Source organism: Alligator mississippiensis, chromosome 4 (genome assembly GCF_030867095.1).
Source record: "Alligator mississippiensis isolate rAllMis1 chromosome 4, rAllMis1, whole genome shotgun sequence".
Lineage (NCBI taxonomy): Eukaryota > Metazoa > Chordata > Crocodylia > Alligatoridae > Alligator > Alligator mississippiensis.
Window position 1 is genome coordinate 54,673,179 of NC_081827.1, and position 20,183 is coordinate 54,693,361.

The window sequence follows — 20,183 nt, forward strand, 5'->3', positions numbered from 1 at the left end:
TTCACTCAGTTATCTATTATTTCCCCTTTCTTCCTTGTAGCAAATGAGATCTACTAAGACTGGTTAAGGCTGCCAAATAAAAAATGTATTTGACAAAGATAAATCCACTATGCAATGTAATCATCCGGCAAATAATTATGTTGTCTGGAAAAATAATATTTTACGCATTCAGGTGTAATTACTTAGGAAGCTGATATCTTTGGTATTATAATAGACAAATTAATATTTAGGATTTTTAAAGGTTGTGGCTATATATTGCACAGTTTCTTAAATTCTGATTTTATTACCTGGACTGCATTGGGCAGGGTTTAGGAAAAATAGGGCATGTCTACACGTACATTAACACATGATTAAGCCTAATGTGCCTTAAGGGCTACCTCATGGCCAAGCTCTAAGCCCCTCCCCAGCAGACAAAAGCAGGCAGGAGCAAGGGTGTTTCTGCAGCTAGTGTCTGACTTGAGGTGGGGTTTGTGACCAGACAATGCAGCACTGCAGGCAGTGGGACCCCTCGCTGCCTTCCTGGGATTCAGGCACCCATGGAAGCCGGCACTGTGGCTCCCTGCCAGACAGCAGGCAGGTAAGTAGGGCTGTGCAAAGCTTCGGATCATGATTCAGATTCAGAGATGATTCAGATGAGGGTTAATCTACAAATCTGAATTGAATCACTAGAAGCTTTAGGCTTTCTGAATCGATTCAGAAAAGATTCGGTGATTCAGAGTTTCAGCCATAGGGTATAATGGGGAATCAATGAAATATCTATAATGTTGTTGTTTTTTGGATGACTTAGATTAAATATGCAGGGGTAGTAGCCTCTCATAAGGGCATGAATCCTGCCAAATGTCAAGGTGATAGGTGCAGGGGTTTCTGGGAAACTGCACCTCAAACTTCTGAAAGCAAAACTCATGTCACGTGTGTATGTTAAGCCACAGTGGGGTGAAAACTTCAGGGATAGTAGCTCTTGCTAAGGCCACAAAGCCCACCAAGTTTCAAGGAGATAGGTGTAGGGGTTTCTGGGAAACTGCACCTCAAACTGCTGACAAGCAAAACTCATGACATAGATGACATTGTGTGTTAAGGCACAGGGGGGTGAAAACTGCATGCCTCCTAGGGCCTGCTGCAGCCCCAAAGCTTGCCAGCTGTCAAGGAGATAGATGCAGGGGGAGTCTGGGTTCTGGGACTCTGCACCTCTGGTCTCAGGCAGGCAAAACTCGTGACATGGGTGCTTGTGGGACTGTGTGTGTGTTCAGGTGCCCCCTTCTTGGTACTGGGGCCTCTGCATAGCATGGAAGTGTTTCTCCATGAGGTCTCCTCTTCCCCTACAGCCTTATCACAGTCCACCACTGTAAACAACAGCAGGTCAAAATAACTTAGCTGGCTCAACACCAATAGCACCAGTAGCAACAAAGGTACCCGAACAGAACTGTCACAGAGCCTTTATTTTTATAAAGAAATTGACTGCAAGAAGTAAAGATGATGTATTGGCTATATGTAACTCATGATGTGTGATGGGTTATCTTGTGTTTTTATGTTTATATGTTTATTATGAAAAAAAACCAAAATAGTTAGAAAAATATATGTTAGGAAGCTTTTGGGTTTGAAAAACTCTTTGTCAGGCCGAGGAAGGACCTGCAGTTGGTGCGTCTCCTAGTCCTGGATGGAAGGAAGAGTAAAGAAGCCAGAGGCTGGCCTGGCATGCAATGCAAGCAGGAAAGCCAGTCAGTGAAAATGGAAATGGAGGCATCATGGGGTGACGGACAGGCTGGGGGAGGGATGTAGCAGTACAGGTAAAAATGTAGAGGTGCAGTTTCCCAGAAACCTCTGCACCTCTCTCCTTGAAAGCTTTCAGGCTTCATGGCCTCAGCAGGGGCTACCATCCCTGCAGTTTTCACCCCACTGTGGCTTAACACCCATACATGACATGAGTTTTGTTTTCAGGACTTTGAGGTGCAGTGTCCCAGAACCCCCTGCACCTATCACCTTGAAATTTGGCCCGTATGAGGGGCTACCACCACTGAAAGTTTAATTCAAATAAGCCAAAAGACAACAAGGTTATAGATATTTCATTGATTCCCCATTATACCCTATGGCCGAATCTCCGAATCTTTTCCGAATCGATTTGCCCGAATTGAATTGGAAAAGCGATTTGAATCTCCAAATTGAATAGATTGAATCTGAATCAGCCGAATCTGAATTGAATAGTTGCCTGTTTGCACAGGCCTACAAACTAGGTCTGCAACTACCCCAGCGTCTGATGTGGCATTGCCTGCTCCATAGTCAGTGTGGCTCCAGCATGGCACAGTTTTCTCCATCATGGCTTGATTACTGGGCATGGCTTTCCCCCACCTGCCATGTGCCCAGGCTGAGCCCTTAGGAGCTGATGCTGCCTGCTTCCCTGCTGGATACTGCCTTTGAGAGAGGCAGTGTCAGCTTCTTGGGGCTCCGCCTGGGCATGTGGGTGTAATATGGGTGGGGGAAAGTTGTGCCGGGTGCAGGAGCTGTGCCAGAGAAAGGCCTGCCAGGCTGGAGCCACACCACACTGGAACAGGAAATGATCTGCCAGGTGCTGGAGTAGATGCAGAGCCATCCTGCCTGCTCTTTTATGTGGCACCTGAATTCTGTGTGGGCGGCAAGGCATCCTGCCACCTGCAGCACTGCATTACCCAGCCAGGAATCCCGCTCAAGGTAGAGGCACATTCTTTCTTCTGCTGCTGTTCTTCCTGCTGGTGCTCAGCAGCAGTGCATGGCCCTGAGGACTTGGCTGCAGCTAGCACAGCTGACAGAGTGTTAAGGCACCATATTGTGTCAACACGTAGCTTACAGAGTTTTAACTACTTGAGCAAAAAGCAGGTATCAAATTTACTCCCAGATCACTCTTAGCCACCATATTTAAGGCACATTAAAGATGGGTATGTGGTAACTAATGCAATGAGAAAGAGCTGTATAAATATGTCAAATAACTGACTAAATCAAGGGAAATGTATTGTTTTAATACAACTACTGCTGCAACCATATTATACCATTTAATCAAATAACTATTTATTTACATGAATTAGAAAAATGAAGACAATATTATAGACTTGTATAAAATGATAAAGACCATTATAATAAGTAAGAAAACTGAAGTAAAATAGCTTGATTTAAATGCTGGTTTCTTTCATGTAGAAGGAAGTACATGTTATAGCTTCTGAAGCTGGGGAGAACATGAAGATTATACTGAGTTTCTGAGAAACATGCATGTAAATGAGCCTTTTGTTGTTCAAGTACATAAAGGCAGCAAAAGGTTACAGCAGAGCCAGGAGAGGGAGAATACCTCTCATCTCATAGAAACTGGCAATAACTAGGACATGGTGCTCATCAGGTAAATAAAGATGCAGGCAGATAAGCAACTCAGCTGCACAGCATAGTGGAAAAAAGAAAAAAAAATGTGATCATATAGAGATACAGGAAGGTGTGAATGGAGACAAAAAGAAGGCTCATCTGAAAATGCCTCTGTCTTTTTTTCAGGTCCCTCATATAAACTCTGTGAAGCAAGCAAACCATGTGGAGGGGAGATGGATAGGTAACAGAATTTAAGAAACATCCCTTCACAAATGTATTATTATTATTTAGGGATACTGGTTGTAGGCATATTAATCTAAAGGCATAGGCAGGCAAAACTCTTGGGGTAGAGGTGATATATTTTATTAGATCAACTAGATTGTTGCAAATATATATATTTGCAATCTTTCAGGCCCAAAGGCCTTTGTCAAGCAAAGGAGAATTCAAAGATTGTAAAATTTCTCCCAGGTAGAAATTCATCTTCATATTGCACAGGACAACTAAAAGATGGTATGGTTCTCTTGGGTTGGAAAGTTTGGTTGTGAAAAAGCTGCCCGGTTAGTATGTAAATTAGGCTCAAACATACTATTATTTACTATAATAATAGAAAAGTTAATATATGCTTGTAGGATCATAGGAAGAGACCTATGTCCCATACTACAAATCCCATTACTGTCCTTTTCACTAGGGGGAAAAATCCTTCCTTACCTCATAAAGATAAATAGTATGATACTGAACAGAAGGACAAGAACCTCTACTCTGATACCTCTTAGCCTTCCAAGTACCATCAGAAGCACTGATACCCTCCCTGTCTAAAGCAAAACCTTATCTGTGTCCAGTGACTGCTCTTTCAGAGAAGACTGAACCCCTTCTCCTTGCAGAAACCAAACACGAGTAGAAATTAAAAAAAAAAATCCTTCCAGAATCTTACAGGTCATTAGTCAAAGCCCTGAAAATGAAACTGCTAGGCACTTATTGTTGGCATTAGATACATGACCCCGTCCTGATATTTTGTTCTAGGAGGACGCAAACCCTCAGACCAATCATGACTTCTTGTATTCTATAGTAGGCAAATTTTATTGATAACCAGTGATAGAAATACACTCATTCCCCCCCCCCCCCCCCACCCAATATTCTACTTATCTACCAGTTCCGGGGTTCACAGAGGGATGGTACGCCTAGCCAGTATGTGAGCACCATCCTGTGGTTCTTTCTTGAATGTCAGCAGTCTTAGAGGTTGAGTGCCAATGCCCCCGGTGGTGATCTCTGTGCCCATAGTGGCCTTGGGGTCCCCACTCCTGCTCTGAAAATCTCTCCTTTTCTATTCTCTTTCTTCTGATGACTCTTCACTTCTGAGTACCATTGATTGGTCTCCCTGTGGTTATCATACTGTCCAAGTTCCATTTTGTTAGTATAGCCCTTTGTTTCACAAACATATCACATGCATACATCTTAATTTGTTAATTTACTGGTGTCTTAATTTGGGCATTCTCAGCTTCCTAATTTGGTCCATCCACCAGAACCGGAAATTCCAGGGGCTTTGCAGTGGGTCACTGTGACCTGGTACCAATGCTGCAGAATTCCTTATCATCTATTGTTATGGGTTTTCAGTGAACACTGTGCATGTTTTCAATTTCCCAGCCTGTTTGTCTGCTAGCTTCAGACACAGTTTCTGCCTCAAAGGCTGAGAACATGAAGTATTGTCACCAACAGACTTTTAGAAATCAATTAACCCTTGTTCTTCCCTTGGGCCATTGTTTTAATGCAGTGTTTACCTACAAGATAGTCTCTACAAGCCAATTTATAAATACTATTTTGTAGCCATCACCTGTGACATTGTGAGAGAGTTATACTGTAACCTAGGGATTGCAAATACCTGATTCTGCATATCATGCATGCTAAATCACTTTAATATTGAATTTGGTAATTTTATGGATGGAATAGAACAAAGGATAGTTTGTTTTATGCCATTCATAAAATTACCAAATTCAATATTAAAGTGGATGCTTTTTCCCCTCGTTGTTTTGCTAAAACCGTTCCAAAACTTCACTCCTCTAATAGCATTCTTCTGATAGAAATTTTCTTCTAATTTCAATCCAAACTTGTTTTCAGTTTGTTGCCATTTTATTTTGTGTCAGTTCCAGATTTTAGCCTAATAAGGTCTTCTCCCCGATATTCATCTGATAAATGTATTTGTAAAAAAAAAGTCGTATCCCTCTTTAAATTTCCATTTTTTAAGCTAAGATAACCAAAGCAACTCCGCCACTCTTCTTTCATTAACTATGCTAATGGTCCTTCTTTGTACCTGTTAAGTTTGTATTAATCTTTTTTTTGAATGTTGGTGACCAGATCTAAATATATAATGTTCTAGTACATGTACAATATTATTAATACTTCCTTGTTTCTACTGAATACATCTCTCCTGATAGACCTAGAGCTGCATTTTCTCCTTTTATAGATAGATGCATTTACCATTCCAGTATGAAATGCAACTCTGCAAGTGTCCATGCTAAGAGTGTTTTGCTACTATAGATTTCATAGACATTAAGGTTGGAAGCCTTGGAAACTCAGACAGTAAAGAAGTTTTTCCTTATGTCCATTCTAAAACAGTCTTCCAGTAGTTTATGACCGTTAGACTGTGTCTTCCCTTGGGGTGCCCTGGTAAACAGATGTTCTCCCAGTTTCATGTTTTACCTATGCTAGCAAAATGTTCCTATTATAGATACATTTTCATTCTATTTATATGCATATGCTAGTCCTAAAATGGCCTGCAGGACAACATTCTTCTTCCAGGACAGCAGCCCATTATTAATGCCTCTTTCAGAGGACCATTCCAGCCTCAAGAATTAGTTCTCACCAGAGCCAAAGACAGAAACAAAGCTCTCCAGTACTCTCCTCTACACCAGTCTTGTATAATCTGAAACAAACAATTCAAAATGTCTTTTCAGGATTCTAAACTTATTTAAATACTAAAAAAAAGAACCTGAAGACTACACATAGCAATGCCTAGGCCTGTGCGAAGCGGCTAGTATTCTCTTTGGATTTGGATTCGGCCAATTTTGGGGACATGATTTGATTTGGTTATTTGAATCACTGTCCCAATTCGATTCAACCGATTCTGATTCAGAAATTCGGCTGCTGCCAAATCTCTGAATCAGCCAGGCCTCTCCCCACCAGCCTGGCAATGGCTGCCCTGCCTGCCCCAGCTGCCGGGTCTCTTTGAAAAAAAAAAGCCCTGACTCACTGGGTGGTGCCAGGTGAGGGGGTGATCCCTGCTCCCCCCCCACTGCCCCACGCTATGTGAGGGGCTCTGCATGAGCCCCCCAACCCCTCCTCACTCCTGCAGCCCCCCCACACGTGCCAGCTCTGGCCCTTTAAGAAAAAAAACCTCCAAGAAAATCCCCACACTCACCGCTCCTGTGGGTGGAGGGGGGTGATCTCTGCTGCCCCACACTGCCCTGTGCCATGTGGGGGGCTCTGCATGAGCCCCTGAAGCTGCTGCAGGAGCGGTGAGTCCCGGGGCTTTCCTCTGGCTTTTTTTTTTTTCTTAAAGGACAGAGCTGGCCTGGATGGGGCACCTGTGGTGGGGCCAGAGGAGTGCAGGGGGGGGGGGTTGGGAGGCTCGTGCAGAGCCCCCCCCCCATGCAGTAAGGGGCAGCAGGGATTGCCCCCTGCCTGGCAGCACCCAGTGAGCACTGGGGCTTTTCTTTAAAGGGCCGGGAGCTGGAGCGGAGGGAGGGGGCTGTCAGGGGCTTCTCCCCCCCCCCCCGACCCTCTTCCCCCACCCCTAGTACTTACCAGCACGGAGTCCAGCTTCAGCTCCCTGCTGCAGCCACTGAGGACTGCCCGAATCAAAGCTCTCTGAATCTTTTCTGAAGATGGTTCCAACAGTCATGCCTCCTGCAATGCCACACATGCATGGCAGGAAACATAACTGTGGTATCAGGTGTCAGATACCATCACACAATATTCCTGGTGCAGGAGGAGCCCTGATCCCAGGCTTCCCCTATATTAGCAATCCTTGTTCCTGTGGCTGGGAGCTCCATCAGCTGATGGAGTTACCACCTGCAGAAGCATATGGTATGCCCCCATAACTGGTAGCTCTGATCAGTGACAGGAGCTCTGACAGCTGATCAAGGCCTCCAGCCAGGGGAGCTTACTGTGCTCCCTCAGGTAGGACTCTTGATCAGTGCTCCCAGCCTCTGGAGCACAGGGAAGTGCTCTCTGGAGGCTGAGAGCACTGGCCACACATTCAATTAAAAGCATGATACAAACCAGCAACAAAGTTATTATACATATATTGTATAATAACTTTGCCACTTATTCATGACTTTGTCATGCCATAATGAGATAATCACAAAGTTGTTCAAATATTTCTGTGAATAAGAGTAGAAAAAAGCATGTTGTTTAAACCACATTAAACATTTGAGGGGTCTTTTCTTTGAACAGTTCTAGTGTCCCTAAACATTGGCCAGGGACTTAAAATTTTAGCAGGGTTTTAGTTTTGTGCCAGGGTTTTCTTTGTACTGTTCACAGATTTGTGGTGTTATAAACCTTTGGGGGAAAAGAAATCACATTTCACACATGTGCTATCGAGATTTCTTTGATTTAAGCAGTTAATATTCCTGAAGAGTCTGTTTTTACTGAGAACATTCAAGTCTCTTGCAGCTCCTAATGCTGACTGCACTGTGAACCTGCTATCCTCACAGAGCAACTGAGCGTAGGACTATGGGGCCTGGGACCTCTTTATAAGAGGTGTCCTGACATGGGGAGAGGCACCAGAACTGAGAGCCAGGAGACTGTCTCTTCTGTGCTCTTAATGGCTCCCTGCACTGCTGGAGGTTGAAATCATTGGAGGGATTCAGGTGAGCAAAAAGGTCAGAATAAGAGCCTGAGAAGTGGAAACTAGGCCATTATAAACAAGAAACAAGGGTCTGAGACAAGGGGCCTGGACTGAAGAAAAGATCAGACTGGGGACAAGACAGGTAAAAGAGAATAAAGCAGAAAACAATACATATAGAGAAAATGACCCACTGGTGTATATGGCCCCAGCCCACAGCATACCAAAGATTGAACAGTTCCTAACTTTTACATTTCTTATCATCAGCAAATAGCAGTGAAACCTACAAGCAATGTGTTTGTCCTCATGGTACTGACACACAAAAAATATGAAAACCCACTGTCGCTACTGAGTTGTTAGCTGAAAGTGCCAGCGCTTTATACAGCTGATGTAAAGCTGTGAGACATTTTCAAAAACAGCTACTAAATCAGAACGTACAATTATTTAACACTTGCAAGTTTGATATGTGATTACTTGTAGGTATCAGCAATATAATTTGGCCTTCAACCTACTAAATGTCAGGTAATTAGATATCTAGATTCTATCATTTGTACTCAGAAATGAAGGGCGGCATAATTACAGAGAATTGATGTCAGATTGAGACCTAACTTAAAATCTGACACTTGAAGTCTTTAGCAAACAATGAAATGGGCAGCATATACCACAAGAGAACAAAACTAAAGGGCAGATCATTTCTTTATCCCCTTCCACACAACGACTCTGTGTGTCAGATTTACTTTGTCTGAATAAAATATAACTCAGCTCCTTGAGAGATGAGTTCAGATTGGGAAGATAGCATCAGTCTGCAGTCCAAGGCTATGGCACATGGAATTCTCCTTGTGCAGAATGGAGACTGCAGGGATTTCTCCTCATTTTCACAAGATGGTGGGATCCATGTACACATGTGTACTGAGGCCTGTCTTCTAACTTGCTCCACTGCTGTTTTTTTATCAGAATTTGCAGAGTGAGCATAAGTGCACAGGAACATTTTTCACTTGGTTTGCTTTTGTGAAAAACTAAGGTAGGTCCTCTGTGGTGCATAGGAGTTTATGCTGGTCTTGTGCAACAATTAATTAATAGCACCCAAAAAGAATATGGTACTATCTGATAAAGTCTGAATGACCAAGTACTTACAGAAAATGTTGATTTGAGGCCACCACCTAATTTGACCTACTTTAATAAAACAAAAAGATCAGGGATTTAAGAGTTGAACAAGATTTTGTACACATGGAAATTCCTACAGGATACAAATATCCCTCTGTCTCTTTCTTGCCTAAAGCTAAAATTCACAACAAAATCCCCATTCTCTGATCCACAATAATCAATTCCATATGATGGATTTTGGTGCTAGACAGGTTTGGCTGTAAGTATCAGAACAATAGAAGTGGAAAATCGCCTTAGGACATCAATCCAATCTACTGCTATTACACTCAACAATGTCATGCAATCCCACATGTGCATTTAGGAATGTGCATTCGAAGTAAAATAAAATTAGCAGTGATCAGACTCTAAAAATAACAAAGGAGAAAATCCCAGATTATCTACAAATGGAGCCACTCAGGGTTGCATTAAATAACACAGGCAATTTTAATGACAAATGACAGGCTTGTATGTTCCTGTGGTGCTGCTGGTTCTATGTTTTAGTGCAAAGAGTCTCATGGTGATGCACACTGTACTGCAGCTGGAACCAATAATTGCCCATCTGGCACCAGAATTGATAGACCTGTTATTACCACTGCCATGAGCATCATAAATAAATATACTGTACTGAAAATAATTTAGCAGTGGTAAACAATGCCTACTCTATCTGATCAGGCTCAGTAGAACATTTTTTTATTAGGTATCAGATATTTTCTGTAAGCAAATATTTTTGACCATCAGATTCAAAAATCAAAATCAAATATAGGTTAGACTCCTAAATCCATATGTAGGCACCTAGAACTAGCTCTAAAAAAAGAGTCTTAGGTAATAATATGCTGAAGGTATTTTAGGCATCTGGCCAACTTATGGAATGAACGTCTCATATAGCTCTGCAGGTGCCCTTTACCATACATAAGAAGAATTAAATGCCTAAGACAATGAAAAAGGAAGGGTGCCTGTAGACATATCGGACACCTGTTCTGATGCACTGTAATTATAGTGTGTCAGAGCAGACTCAATCAGTCAGACTCAATGTTGCCATAGTGGCACACTAAAACGGGAGAGTGCACTGCTACGGCAAAGTAGTTGCCAATTATGTGTAGACCCACGTGATTGCTATGTCGCCACAGTGTGTTGTACAGTGACATAATGCATCAATACAGTGACGCAGAGCAACATATAGATGCATCCAGTGCATTTTTAATTAAATATAAGAGGTGCAGGAACTGGAACTCCTTTCCAAAGTGAGTGCCCTAATGAGTAGGTTTGAGTCCTACTCAATCTTGCAGCTGGTGATCAACACATTAATAATGATTTCATTCAGAGGGAAACAGATTTAACAGAAGATATGAAGGACTGCATACCACTCCTCCAAGAATAACATAGTCTTATGTTTAGGGCAGTGTCTTTAAGGTTAGGTAAGGCAGGTTCAGATCACCTCAGGCAAGGGAGCCATTTAAATCCAGACCTTCCACACCTTGTTTGAGTACTATGGAATAAAGAAGAGGCTCCACCACATCCTCAAGCCATGCTTTTCCAGCCTCAACCATTAGGTTTATTCTGAGAATGCCTTTCAAATAGTACATTCCAGGGGTCTGACGGAGGAATACATATTTTATATAATTTACAAAATATGGAACCTAGAAATAGTATTCAGTACTGTCAACACTAAAACACTTCCGAGTAAAACCCATACATCAGACACTAAGAGACATTTAATGTCAGAAACATAGGGACTTGCAGACTTCAGGTGCCTCTGTTATCAGCCATCAGCTGAATGGGGTTTTGGGGAACTCAGTTTTAGAGTTTGGACCATAGTGTGGTAGTCAGGTGTTTAAATACTCCTGTGGATAGATCCAGAAAAATAAGCAAATCAGGAAACTATAAAATTTAGTTTCCTGATTATAGCCTAACTTTAACCTGAAGCTAAATTTTCAAACCTTATTAATACTACTGTTTTTTACTCAACATATCCCTTGTTCTATGTTTTTGTTGATAGCTTCTTCACCTTTTCTATTATATAGATATTCTGAAGATTATCTCTGACTTCTTCACTACTTTGTTGTTTATGAGTAAGCCATAACCAAACCCTGTTCCTTTTCCCTAATATTTTTTACATGGTTTCATTTTTCTATATTAACACAGCTAGAGCTTTCATTCAGGCCACCATGATCTCCTGTCCTGATTGTTATAGGTGCCTCTACCTGACACACCTTACACACCCCTCTGTGCATCTTTCTTATCTGTTATTATGACATGCATCACTTCCATCAGTGCATCCAGTTCAAGCATTTTATTAAGGTTCTAAATAAAATAATTCTGTCCTTCTCTACTTATGTGCCTATTTCTTTTTTCGTGTCTTGTTTCTACCTCCTTTCATCCGCCAGTACTTTCTAACTTTGATATGCTATTTGGCTGCTTTATGAATAAAACTTTCCTCGGTTCGTCACATTTGCTCCAAACTCTCTTCCTCAGTTAGTCTGAGAGAACTTCTTTCATTCTAAGTGAAATCCTACAATTGCTCATAGTGCATGGTTGGAAGGCAATCTGGGTGTGTCTGTATATGCAAAATACCCATTTCACACATACACAAAAGCTATATTAAAAAGAATATTATTAAGGTTTAGGAGATGCAAGAATTAAGGTTGCCTGTGCAGTCTTAGTTTATCCCTGGGACATACACCCCAAGATATAGGCTTAATTATACCACCATGGACTATTTTTCCCCAAAGACTTCTACTTTATCTAGTGCACAGAATGGATGGTACTCACTTAATGGGAAGTTATTCAATATTTTGTTTTCGTCATTTTCTTCAATGACTAGCCCCATCCTTATTTACTTCACACTGTGCTCGGTAGTCAGAGTGGTTCTTTTCCTCATGAATTTTCAATGGCATTCATCATTGTAGTATCCGAATACAGAGGCTAGGATATTCTGGATTCTGGAAAATAAATTTAAAAGGCGGTATTTTAAAGTCAGTTATTGTTAATGATAATATTTTTTTAAGGATACCTGAGGTTCCTGTAATGATATCTTGCATCAATAAAATGTTATTGCTTATATGAGTAACATACAATGTCTGATGAATCCTTATGTACCTGTGATCATTTATTGAACAAATGGAAACTTACGAAATATGAAGAACTACAGAAAAAAGTGACTGTTGAGAAACACTACTGGCATCATTCTTTTAAGGTATTTTGTATTAAAATAAATTATAGTAATATGTAAATGATCTTTATGATTTTTCTGATTTATTTGTCATTGCCATTCAGGAAATTATGTTGCATGACAATTTATTGAGCCTCCACATAAATATGTAGGTATCACCTACATTTATGTGGAGGCTCAATAAAGATACATTTGGTATTTTACCAAGATTTTTAATAGGCTGATTCTATGAAACATTGTTTTTCATGATAACAGTGGCTTTGTAAGAACATTAATTGATTTAGCTTATTACTTTATATGGAGGCAATTAACTCATGAACCCATTGTAACAGTGATATCCAATAACAAAATTAAAGTTAGAGCTTCACTGACCCTTATATTTTGGTTTATCCAGGACTTTACAGATTTACAATCCTATATTTTCTTTTAATTGCTGCAAAGGTGAATTTAGAAGCTAAATGGCAATGGAGTGCAAACTGGAATCCTTCTGTTGTATTTTACTTCCTTAGGGAGCTTGAGAACACAAGTGCACTCTGTGCAGAGAGAAAACAGCTTGCTTAATTCATATGTGACTCTGTATCTGATACTTAAACTGGTTAAGAAGGACAGTAGTATCTAATATTTCTTGGCACGAAGGACAGTTATTGATGGAGATGATGGAAAGTAAAAAATGAAGTACTGAGGGTGGAGAGGAACCTAGAAGCATTTTTACTAAAGTATTCCATTTCCTTACAAGCCCTGTAATGGTCTCTGCACTCACTTGTACCTCATTACTGTTTGTAGAATTTAATTAGAGGGAATAACAATTTCTTCATTATTCTAATTTAGAACAATGTCAGTATCAACATTTTCTAAAAGTGCACATGCCACAGGTTTAACTTAGAGAGAACAAGACTGGACACAAATTGGATAGATATCTTTTCATTGGGTAAACCTGCAAGGTTCACATGGTTTGGTTTTCTTACCCGAATCTCTACTTAAAGCATGGAGTGTTAGTAGTGGTAACCTATGAATTCTGTATGACATTCTGGCTCCTGGTAAATTAATGGAGTACACACATTGGGCAATACATTCCAGGTTATATATTCTAAAAGTCAGCCCAAAATCTTTCCTTCCTGTGTATGAGTAATGAAGTGATATAACTCTGTTCCATAACATGAACTTTCCTTTTTCTATCCTTAGCTGAGCTTTATTAAGGACTGTATTACCTCAGTCCCTCTTTTCCTTAACAAGGTCATGATCATTTGGAGCAATAATTAATCTATCACTGTCCAATACTTAGTTGGCAATCACTTACTGAAAGATTTCTAAATGATTCTTCAAAACGATGTCCCTACTAGAGTTCTGTTACTTCATGTCAATTAACAGTAAATGATTAAAGGCATTTGCATAAGCAAGTAGGCTTCTATTTCTGTCCTGTTTCTATATTCAGACTCTACAAGCATCAGTACACATCATTGCCTGTTTCCACAGGCAGTTGGCAAGTCTTCTTTGATTTAATTGAAAAAAGCTCAGATGATGTTTGTTGTCTCTGTAAATTATAGCAATAGCAGCAGAAATATTGATGACATTTTTAAACTGGATATTACAGTGATTTTTCCACTGACCAGCTGCAAGTAGTTTTTTGCTACTGGTGCAGTTAAATATCTGTGAAGCACAGCTGATCAGCTTTTCAGTTCCATCTGGGATTCTCTGTGGCAGTACTTGCCTTACCATACTTAGAGGCTTTACATTGCAAAATTGTGGGCTTCTCTGAATCAAAATGAACTTACCATGTTTCAGTAGCATATCTCAATGTTTTGTTCTCTATTTCCTCTTTCTTTGCCGCAGAAACACTTTATATCCTTGCTAAAGTAACTGCTATATTTGTGCCAGCAGAGAAAATAGACTTGGCAGGCATTTTGGCAATAATTGATCATATTCAAACAGTAATTGAATTTTGTTTGCTGTGGTCACAGAAGTCTCTCACTGTGCTGTCTCTTCTGCAACAATAAGCTCCAAGTCATACAGTTCATTTCATTGCTCACCACGACACCATCCATTTCACTCCTATTGATGTGAAGCCTTGGTTTAAGCTTAGTTCTTGCTGCCTACACTTTACATTATATGCATTAAAATTTCAGAATATGCATTTCAGATTATTAGCAGTTACTGGTAATATTTAGCACTCAATGGACCAGTTACCAGACACTGATGCCAATTGCCAACTGAGCTTTGGGATCAACATTTCTAGGTCACCATCATCCTGGTTGGCTGCTCAGTGTATGACACAGAAGAAATACATGTTTATTTGTGTATATTTTTACAATATTTCTCACTTTATATTTCCCATAACTTTGTCTTGAGCAGGTAAAAAAAATTCTGTAGTCTTCACAATGTGTACTATGATCTATTGAAATATATAGCACATATGAGAGCTTTTCACAGAGCTTGTTTTACTGGAATTTTTACCTTGGAAATGTAAATTAGAGACTCACTTATGTAGAGCTATCTAGAAGCGGCAAGCAGGTAACCTCTGCATAATGCTTCTTCTTCTTCTCAGGTCTCTACACCACATTTGCCCATTTTGTTATACTTGTGCTCAATTATTGTACTTTGCAAGATCTTTTATTGTATGTGTGCCTTCAAGCAGTGGGCCTTGCAGAAGGTAATGCATAGTCTGAAGCTCTGTGCTAGAGTCCTGAATGATTGAACCAGTGGCATAGCTTCACTTCGTCATTAGTCCCTTAACACTAATGCACAGTGTTGATATGTCTGCTTTCCCCACATATGACCATAAATCATTGTATGTGGGCTTGGATTTTTCATGTTTTAAGAGACTCTTGTGATTTTTTGCAGAACCAACTACAGAAGACAGGGCAGAGTAGCACTTTATAAACCAACTTGTTCAGAAATGCATAAGTTCTCTTATGCAACAGGCTATTTTGTCAGATGCTAATTTGATAGGTTGTTGACTACCAAAGTGTATGCAATTCTGAACAAGTTAGTCTACAACCTCACCCTGCCTTTTGCCTGACTTCAGAATAACCTAGATAACTACCTCTTTCTGCTCATGGGTAGAACCAACTGCCCCTTTGAAAGTCTCTCCCAAGATGTGTTGTGGGCTGGCACTGACTTTACTGAGATAAAATGTAATGCACATTCTGTAGCAGGGTAGTGAACTAGATTTAATTTCCTTAATATTGGAGAAGTTATGTTACAAGTTAAAAGCAATTTTAAAGTAGGCTTTTTGCATGTGAAACATGTGATGTGGATATCTAATATTCTGGTTGATGGGTTATTTCCCTGAACATATCAAAAGAAACGTAGCAATGTAATCACTTGGCCTCATGCCTGGAAATAACAAAACAGAGGGCAATTACTAATGAACACTGCAGTGCACTTACTTGGAAGGTACAGTAAGGAAAACGTGTCCTTCTTTTTGAGGGAAATGACCTAGTTATATCTGAACATGAGACTGTGATTTCTTTATAATACAGAAGGATTCGAGAATTCTATTTTTCTTATTATCTTGGGTCTTCAAGGATTTTAAACTGTGGATGGGAATGAGGTGACCTGTATTGCCAATCCATTAACCCTGTCAAGGCAAAGAAACCTAAAGAAAACTCATGAAAATATTGGTATATTTGATTTGCCTAGTACCACAGGAAGACAACGGTGTTTGATATCTGTAAGGTAGCTGTAATAGTTGATGCAGAATAAACTTATAAGAATTTAGACAGAACAACCCCCTCACCCCCAAAAAGGCCCATCTAACAAAACCCCAATTCACTTAACCACCAACATATTAATTTAATTAGGTAATATTCTGAAGCATGAAACAGTGGGACTGGTAAAGACCTTTGTGAATAGCAAGGTTTGTGAAACATGCAGCGCCATTTATGAACAGTGACCATGGAAAACATTACCCTTTAGCCCTGAACCACTGTAGCTTGATTTTGATATTCACTAGATACAGAGGAATGAGGAATATTCTGCCCTACTGGGAAGAAGATCTCAGGCTAGAATCTAGGGAAATTCTCCTGTCCAGGACAACAACTATCTCACTGAGCCACACACTATGGTTTGTGTTATTTTTTCCTGGCCCCACATACCTTCCTCTCTTAGCTGCTTAGGGGCCAAGTTCAAGAGCAGGGCTAGAGACGGGGACAGGGTAATAGCTAAACTGGTGCCTGGTTGTTAAAGCATTATATTGAGAAGGAGAATTTACAGTTTCAGCCTAGAACCTGGCGCTCTTGCATTTTGAGGTCACATTCATACATGCAGGCACGTGCACTTGCAGCAGCTCAAATAGGAGTGGCACAAATTTGTGCTGAGGATTTTTGCCTCCGCGCACCTGCCTGGACATGCACTTTGGTGTGGGGCAAGTTGTGCCACTTTGGGCAAAATGACTCTGCCCAGCTCCTCCTGGATCTGCAGCAGTATAAAAAGCTATCCTGACAAGCAACTCAGGGTTACTTGCTCTCAGGAGCTTCTGGGGAAGGAGCCTCTGGGAGGAAGTTGGCCATACCCCTTCCTGTCCCATGCGGCTGATGCTGCTGCTGCAAGCTTGGTCTCAGGAACTTCTAGGGGGGAAGATGGCCAGGCCCTTTCCTGCCTCTGGCTACTACTAGCTGCTGGCTTGGTCTCAGAGCTTTTGGGAGTGAGTTGGCTTCACCTCTTCCTGCCTTGGGCTGCTGCTGTTGCTGCCCCCCCATGGGGGGGGGTCCTCTGCTGCATGCAGCTGCCCCCCCTCGGGGAGGGGCCCACTGCACTGCACCACAGCACTGCACCCCAGCTTCTGGCCTGCTGCCCAGCCTGCCACCAAGCCACAGTCGAAGGACAGCCTAGGGTGGGGGACTGCGCTGCCTGTAGGCCCCTCCTCTCCCACCATCACTGCCGAAGCCTAAAGGTGCCTTGCCTACCCCAGCTGCCTTGGCAGGCCACCCATACCTTCACCTCCACTTTTACAAGAAACACACCCTGAATGGCTGAACTGGGCAGCTCCCACCATCACTGCTGCTGTTGCCATTGTTTCTGCTGCTACCCCCTCTCAGGAGAGAGGAAGATTCACTGCTGTACCACCTGACACCACACCTGCACTAGATTACTTTCTAATTGACTGACTGTTCCTTCTCTCCCCCACAGCTACCTCACTGCTTTTGATCCCGCTTTGTCTTCCTGCCTACTGCTCTGCTGTTGAGTGCCTGGCTGGAGGCCTGAGGGGCTTCTGGACAGATCTTCTACTGCCCTTCCACTGCTCCAGCCATCTTTTACATCTGCCTTAGTAGCCTTTCCTGTGTGTTCTTGCCCTTGTGTGGTAAGTCCTGTGGTCCACTTCCTCTGCCCTAGTGTTTGTTGTGTGGCTGAGTAAGCCATCTCCAGTTTACACACACAAGGGCTGGGGATTTCCCCTCCCACGCATCCTTAAAGCATAGGCCTCCTGGTTTTTTTTCAGCTGTGGGGTTCCCCCTCTCCCCTCCTCCCTGCTACAAGCTCCCTCTCCCATTATCAGGGGCCAAGGGCAAGGGCAATGGGAAGGGCTCCTCTTCAGCCTCCTCTGCAGCTGGGGGTGGGAAGGGCAAGGGCCCTGCCCCCAAGCCTAGACCACCAGTGCCTGAGGGGACCAGGTGCACTACACCAGCCAACACACCCACTCTGCCTGTCCCTGGCCCTAGCCCCAGCCTCACCAATGCGGCCCCCCAGGGGGGAACTGCAACTATGCACAGGAAGCTGTGGGAAGACCTAAAGCTGGGGGGCCTGGACCCTCCAGTGCCAGCCTTTCCAGCTTGGGTGGTGGGGCCTCCTTTCTGGCACTCACCCATAGGCACAAGGTGTAGTGCCAACTGCCCAAGTGGGAGAACCTGCACTTTGAGACCTGGGTGCAGGCCCTGGCTCAGGTAGTGGAGGCCCCCAAGGTCATGGTGGCTTCCTGCTTTCATGACAAGGGGGGCTTTTTCCTTGCCTCTGACACCACTGCACAAAAAGCGGTAGAGAGGGGGCTCCTGGTGGAGGGCGAATACATCCCCCTGGAGCCTCTAGAAGAGCTGGGGACCAGGGTGGTCCTCAGCTCTGTCCCTCCCTAGATCCCTAATTGGGCCCTGCTCCCCCAGCTCCAAACCCTGGGGAGAGTTATCTCCCTGGTGGTGGCCCTCTCACTGGGGTGCCAAGACCCCGGCCTCTTCCACGTGTGCTTTTTCTGTCACCAGGTCATGATCCAGCTAGCAGCATAAGCATGGCTGGAGGCTGATGGGTGCCTGGCAATTCCTTATTGGGGGGCCTGGTTGAGGATTTTCTACACATTGGGAGACCTGTGGTGCTTCTGGTGCTGTGCCCTAGGGCACTTGCATTGTGAGTGCCCCATGGGCCAGGCAGGGAGGGCATCCATGGGTCCCACTGGTACCCGTCCCTCCTCAGGCCCCCCGGCACCCCAGCAAGAACTATGAGCACCCCCCATGAGCTCAAGGGACCCCGCCCCCCAACCAAGTTTGGCTGAGTCCCAGAGAGGGCAGCAGCAACTAGGTTGAGAGAGGGAGCAGGGCCCTCCTGCTCCTAGTCATGCCCCCATCATAGCTGCCCCCCCACAATCCTCACCTTCTCTTACTGGAGCCTGTCCACCTGAGGACCATCCCATGGCTAAGTGGGTTTAGGTCCCCTCTGGGCGTAAAGGCAAGAGGAAGGCCTGGGTGCAGCTGGAGTCTTCTGACATGGAGGACTCCTCTCCCCCTCCTAAGACCACCACATGGAGGCAAGGAGCAGCCCAGCCTCCAGGGGCCTCCCCTGCTGCACCTGACACCCCACCCATGGGAAAGATCAAATGGGTGATCCCCATGGAGGAGGCTTCAGGGCTGCTAGATAGTCCTGACCAGGAGCTCATGGAGGAAGCCCCTCATTCTGCTGACCAGGGCCAAAGCCTGTCAGACCCTGTGCGAGGGACTCCTGCAGCTCAACATGGGTGACCAGGACCAACTGGAAGCTCCTCTCATTCTGGCTGAGTTTTTGGCTGCCTTCTGCCTGATGCTTGCCAAGAAGGCACCAGGCATTGATGGACTGACCACGGAGTTCTACCAGGACTTCTGGAACATCCTCGGCCTGGACCTTGCTGCAGTCTGGGCTGAATCAGAGGGAAGTGGGGAGCTCCCCGTCATGCTGGAGGGCCATGCTGACTCTCCTGCCAAAGAAGGGGTTCCCCACAACCTGAGGAACTGGCATCCCATGTCCCTCCTCTGCATGGACTACAAGGTGGTAGCAGAGGCCATCTTGCTGCACCTGTGGTCCATGCTGAAGGACATGATCCATCCTGACCAGACATGCACAGTGCCTGGATGTTCCATCTTTGACAACCTGTACCTGGTTTGGGACCTCCTGGAGCTAGTACACTGGAAGGGCCTGTCTTTCACAATCTTATCCCTGGACAAGGAGAAGGCATTTGACAGAGGCATGCTATGGGTCTTTGGCTTCGAGCCCCACTTTGTGCAGGCTTTCCAGCTGCTGTATGCCTCTGCAGAGTGTTTGGTCAAGCACAACCGGACCCTGACAGAACCCATCCCATTCAGGAGAGGGGTGCATCAAGGCTGCCTGCTGTCAGGCTAGCTGTACCCCTTGGCCCTGGAGGCCTTCCTCATTCTCCTGAGGAAGCGGGTGGTGGGGTTGATGCTCCAGGAGCCAGCATTGTGGCTGATCCTGTCAGCATATGCTGATGACTTACTCTTCGTGGTCCAGGACTCAGCAGGA